This window comes from Moschus berezovskii, chromosome 16 (genome assembly GCF_049115385.1).
Source record: "Moschus berezovskii isolate FMDL1 chromosome 16, NW_MosBer_1.0, whole genome shotgun sequence".
In the NCBI taxonomy this organism is placed as follows: Eukaryota; Metazoa; Chordata; class Mammalia; order Artiodactyla; family Moschidae; genus Moschus; species Moschus berezovskii.
Genome location: NC_142475.1, coordinates 44,468,613 through 44,474,586, shown reverse-complemented (window position 1 = coordinate 44,474,586; position 5,974 = coordinate 44,468,613). Strand labels below are relative to the sequence as shown.

General features: G+C 41.1%; 1 pseudogene; it reads right to left on the bottom strand.

The window, feature by feature from the left end:
- Nucleotides 1-1,931: 1,931 nt before the first annotated feature.
- LOC129560001 (chromobox protein homolog 1 pseudogene) lies at nucleotides 1,932-4,791 on the bottom strand (annotated as a pseudogene).
- Between the last annotated feature and the right edge of the window lie 1,183 nt (nucleotides 4,792-5,974).

The window sequence follows — 5,974 nt, the reverse complement described above, 5'->3', positions numbered from 1 at the left end:
CTTCTGCCTAAGTTTCCACTTCTGCCTTCTGACTTGGTGTGTGTGAGTTCTGACCACTGAAGTGTCCTTCCTCTGCTCTTCCAAATTCTTCCCATTCCTCATGGACAAGCTTCCTTTCTCCTACTGTGCTAGCTGGCATGGTTCTCCCTCCTCTTCGAACCCTGATTATCCCACTTAAGGAATTTTAGCATCTTAAATGCTCCACGTTTCTTTGTTCACTAATTGTTTCCATGTGTACATCCTCTCTTATCTCCTTAGTTAAGCTTTTGGAGATATAACAGGTAACTCTGGCTCGACTATCTTTCTGTACTCCCAGGGCTACTAGAGATTTGAACTTGGATGTCTCAGAGTCATCTTAACTTAAACGAGACCGAAGCGGCACCTGTTACCTGCCCCTCCTTCCTGCTCCAACTCGCTCCTGTTGTAATCAGTTTCGGTAAAAAGCCTCTACGCAGTTACCCAAGCCACTCTTGATTCTGCCCTTTCTTTTAGGAACTCATCACTCAGCCTGAGTTCTCTCAATTCTGTTCCTAAACATGTCTTGGTATCCTTCTCTCCATCCCTGACACCACTGGCTTGGTTCAAACCTTTGTGATCATTCACTGGGACCATTATTCTTCCAACAGATCTCCCTGGCTCCAGGCTCAATGCTTTATTTATTTATTTTTATGAAATATAGTGGATTTACAATGTTGTGTTAGTTTCTGATACACAGTAAAGTGATTCATATCTATATATGTATATATATATTTTCACATTCTTTTCCATTATAGTTTATTACAAGATACAGTAGGACCTTTCTGTTTTTTATATGTAATAATGTGTATCTGTTTATCCCAAACTCCCAGTTTATCCTTCCCCCTTCCCTTTTCTCCTTTGTAACCATAAATTTGTTTTCTATGTCTGTGAGTCTATTTCTGTTTTGTGAATAAGTTCATTAGTATATTTTTTTTTTTTAGATTTCACATATAAGTGATATCATATGATATTTGACTTTCTCTTTCTGATTTACTTCATTCGGTATGATAATTTCTAGTTTCAGCCACGTTGCTGGAAATGGCAATATTTCCTTATTTTTACGGCTGAGTAATATTCCATTGTATATATGTACCACATCTTTATCCATTCATCTGTTGATGAACATTTAGGTTGTTTCCATTGTCTGTTGTGAATAATGCTGCTATGAGCATTGTGATGCATGTATCTTTTAGGTAGCTTCTTAGTCTTCTGTTGGGAACAGCATTAAGCTCAGGCAGGGACTACCTTGGCTTCTAAGTTTCAGGCATTCACAGCTTTTAAATAGTCTCTCACAGTCCTCATTTAGGTTGCCAATGACATTTTTTGAAAGGATACAATATTCTGGACACAGAACCCAATCATCATTAGTTGTTCTTTCCTTTGTTTCACTGTTTCCCCAAATTTTAACAAAAATGATCCTAACCCATCTCCCTTCTTTCCCACCCCATCCCAGCCACCCCGAATAATACAGTAATAGCCAAATAATACCAGTAATACCAAAATAATAATACCAGCAATAGCCAAAAACTACACACATGCTACGCTGTAAAAATGCAGAGTTAACACTATTGGGAAGTAGGCTGTGTGGGTTGTGGAGATGCTCTTTGAAGGTCTACAGAATCTCTTGCTCTCCCACATCCCATTCTGTGTGCCCTTTGCTTTTATTTTTGGAAAGTTCAGAAGGGGTTGCCTTGAAACGCTGACCCTCCTTCCCTTCCCCTCCATCGGGATGGGTGTGCAAACTGTATGGTGTGGAACGGCTTTAAAGCACTTGGGCTGCTGTAGGGCACAGAAACTATACTGGCTCTTCAGAGAACATCTTCTCAAGCTACCTTTATGGTGTCAAAACAAGTAGAACTTCTTTCCCCACTTGAAACTCAGTCAGATATGACGGGGGCTGTTATTCAAGGGAGTTAATTCTTGTCATCTTTTATGTCATCATCCTCTGAGGGGTAAGAATGACACGTCAGCCTTTCCTCATAGAAGGATATGACAACCTGTGGGCACTTGACATTGGCTTCCTTGGCAGGGACCAGGTCAGTTTCATCAGAGTTCTTCCATTTCATCAGGAATATGAGTTCTCCACTGGAATCTGTAGCTCCAATAATCCACTCTGGTTCCAAACCCCGGGCAAAGCCTCGTGGCTTTTCTGACTCTTCTTTCTTCCTCTTTGGTTTGCTATCCTCCCCCTTATCTTCCGAATCAGAATCAGCTTTGCGCTTGCCTGCCTCTGGTTTATCTGTCTTGTGTGCTGTTTTCTGTGACTGCAGAAACTCAGCAATGAGGTTAGGGCAATCCAGGTTCTCTTCTGGTTCCCATGTGTTATCCTCATCTGAGAACCCCTTCCACTTTAGGAGATACTCCACTTTTCCCTTTACCACTTGACGGTCTAAAACTTTTTCCACTATATTATTCTTCCTCTACTTCTAGCACCTCCTCCACTTCTTATTTTATTTTTTCCCCATAGTGCCCACCCGCTTTCTGGTATAAAGGATGATGCTTCTCGGGTCTTGTAGTCGTCAACCCTCCCTACGCTGGTTCAAACGTCCAGGCTGTCTCGTCTGTCCTCTTCACAATTTACTATGTTTCCTATCCAGCCCAATCTCCCAGCCATCCACCTAGCCCACGTAGCATTGTCTCGGTCTACTCAGGCCGAAGAGCGACCGCAAATGCTTCATGTTCTGTACTTTCTGATAATGAATCCTTTGCTCAGCCAAATTGAGCTTCTACTGGTCACATGAATACCTGTGCACCTTTAGGTCAGCAGACATGGACTCAGGATCTGGAGTCATCAGGTGCTGTGCCAAATTCCTTGCAGTACCAGTTATGTGTTTTTGTGTTTCTTTCCTTCACTGGACTATGAGATTTTTGTCTCTTAATACCTGCTATAAAGTAGCAACTCAATAAATGATAGATGAGTATATAATACAGCATCATGATCTCATTCATAATTTAAGTCTCTCATTGATGAAACAATATTAGGCCCAGTATAGGCATTCAATACATCCTCTTCATTTGATGGACTGTTTGCCAATGCTCAAGTCATGTAGTGTGAAATGTCTTCTAATTTAACCTTATGATCTATCTATGTTTTTATTTTTTATTAAATGCATTATTGACTGAGCTTTTAGAACTGGTACTGGATTTTCATATCCTCTGGTTCCTTTATGGATAGAATTCTGAACATTTCAGAAAGTTGTTTGCTGATGTGCTCTGGTCATGATGGGGAATTCCCTTCAGTTCAGTTCGGTTCAGTCGCTCAGTCATGTCCGACTCTTTGCGACTCCATGAATCACAGCATGCCAGGCCTCCCTGTCCATCACCAACTCCCGGAGTTCACTCAAACTCATGTCCATCGAGTCGGTGATGCCATCCAGCCATCTCATTCTCTGTCATCCCTGTCTCCTCCCACCACCAATCCTTCCTAGCATCAGACTCTTTTCCAGTGAGTCAACTCGTCGCATGAGGTGGCCAAAGTATTGGAGTTTCAGCTTTAGCATCAGTCCTTCCAGTGAACATCCTGGATTGATCTCCTTTAGAATGGACTGGTTGGATCTCCTTGCAGTCCAAGGGACTCTCCTTAGGTTGAGCCTATGCTAGATCATATGTTATACATATTTGTTTTTTCAAAGGAATGGGAGATACATGAATTAGAACATAATTTAGAGATGGAAACCTACTCTGAACTCTCTGTTGGATTAACCATTAATATATTTTAAACTCCATATTTTGGGTGGAGGTAGGACATAAACTGTGGTGTTGGTGAAGACTCTTGAGGGTCCCTTGGACCGCAAGGTGATCCAACCAGTCCATCTTAAAGGAGATCAGTCCTGGGTGTTCATTGGATGGACTGATGTTGAAGCTGAAACTTCAATACTTTGGCCACCAGATGCAAAGAGCTGACTCTTTGGAAAAGACCCTGATGCTGGGAAAGACTGAGGGCAGGAGTAGAAGGGGATGACAGAGGATGAGATGGTTAGATGGCATCACCAACTCAATGGACATGGGTTTGGGTGGACTCTGGGAGTTGGTGATGGATAAGGAGGCCTGGCATGCTGCGGTTCATGGGGTCTCAAAGAGTCGGACACGACTGAGCGACTGAACTGAGGACATAAACGTGTTAAGTGTTACTATATAAATACTTGTTAGTCGCTCAGTTGTGTCTGACTCTTTGTGACCCCATGGACTACTGTAGCTTGCCAGATTCCTGTGTCTGTGGAATTCTCCAGGCAAGAATACTGGAGTGGGTAGCCATTCACTTCTCTAGGGGATCGTCTCAACCAGGGACTGAACCCTGTTTCCGGCATTGCAGGCAGAGTCTTAACTGTCTGAGCCACCAGGGAATCCCCTTGTAAGGCAAAGTCAATAAAAAATTTCCAGGTAAAGTTTAAGTGGGGAGTTCTGTTTTTCTAGGGATGAGTAACATCCAGGTGAGATTACATCCCTCTAGAAACAAAGCTGTCACACTGACACAAGGATAGAGAGCTTGCTCTACTGGTTTTATTAGCAATTCCTCAAAAGGGAGTCTTCTGTATGACTCAGTCTTAACTGTGTAAGCCTCTGAAAGCTTTTAAATGGGGTTGGGCAGCAATTTGAATAATAGAAAATAATCATTAATCTCAATGATTATTAACGTCAATTGCTCTTCTACTTTGTAATGAAGTGTCTTTCAGGTAGGACTTGACTCATTCCTTCTCCAAAGTCCTTACCAGATCTCTTCTCCATTGTCACTTTTTGCTTCTGGTCATTTTTGTGGTCTTGGCTGCTTCTCATCTCTAGTGTCATATCTTCTATCTGCCACCCCTGAAGCTTGCTATTCTTTTTCTTCTGTTCCACTTGTTACTTTAGTTTTTTGATCTTTCTTCTTCCTGACTCTGTTGCCAGTGTGCTCAGCTTTCTAGCTATTTCTAGCCAAGTATACCTCTCCTTCCTTGTTATTACTGTTCAAGGCCCAGTTGCTTCTTAGCTGGAAAGAGCAATACTGTTCATAGTTTTCTGATGTGTGGGGTCTGGTGTATGGAGAGTCGAGGTACTGGAGCATAACAAAGATGCAGTTCTTCATCCATGGGACAGGAGGTTTGCATATTTTCTCCCCATTCTATTAGGAATAGAGCCATTTTAAAATGCACTCATTAATTTACCTATCTCTTCTATACTAGACTATAAGCTCCTTATGGGTGGGAAACTTGCCATATTAATGTCTGCTATGTATTATATATGTATTATGTGTGTGTGTGTATATATATATATATATATAAAATGTGTGTGTAATATTACACATTATAGACCATCTGCAGTTCAGTAAGTGTTTAAAATATGCTTCTTGAATGAAGAATGGCTGAATAGTAAGACATATGGCAGAGCTATCAGGGCAGTGATTCATATTAGAATCATTTAAGTTTCATTTAAAACACATAGTCTAGTTGTGACGAGTTCACACTCCTAATGCAGGGGGCCTAGGTTTGATCTTTGGTCAGGGAACTAAGATCCCACATTCTGCATCTAAGAGTTCACATGCTGCAACTAAGATCCTGCGTGCTGCAACTAATACCCAGCACGGCCAAATAAATAGATATTAAAAAAAAAAAACCCACACATTAATGCCTGGGTCCCCAACTAGGCAAACTACTATTCTTAGATGTAATTTTCCCCTACATTTCAGAAATCTGTGGTTCTTAAAATTGATGAAATAATTTGAAGCATTTTTCTTTCTTAGTTGTAGATAAAATACACTTCAAATAGGCAGTGACATCTTAGATTGGATGAAACACAGTAAATCAGAATTTCTGTAGCATGTAGCCTGGGTAGAAATATGAAGTGCTCCCAGTGATTCTGAAACATACTGAGAGTTATAAGGTTTTGTGTTAGGAGGCTTATATGAGGGAGAGATTAACAAGGGCTCACTTTTACAACTACCTTTGAATTCTGAGCACAGTATCTGGTCTATTGTAAACAA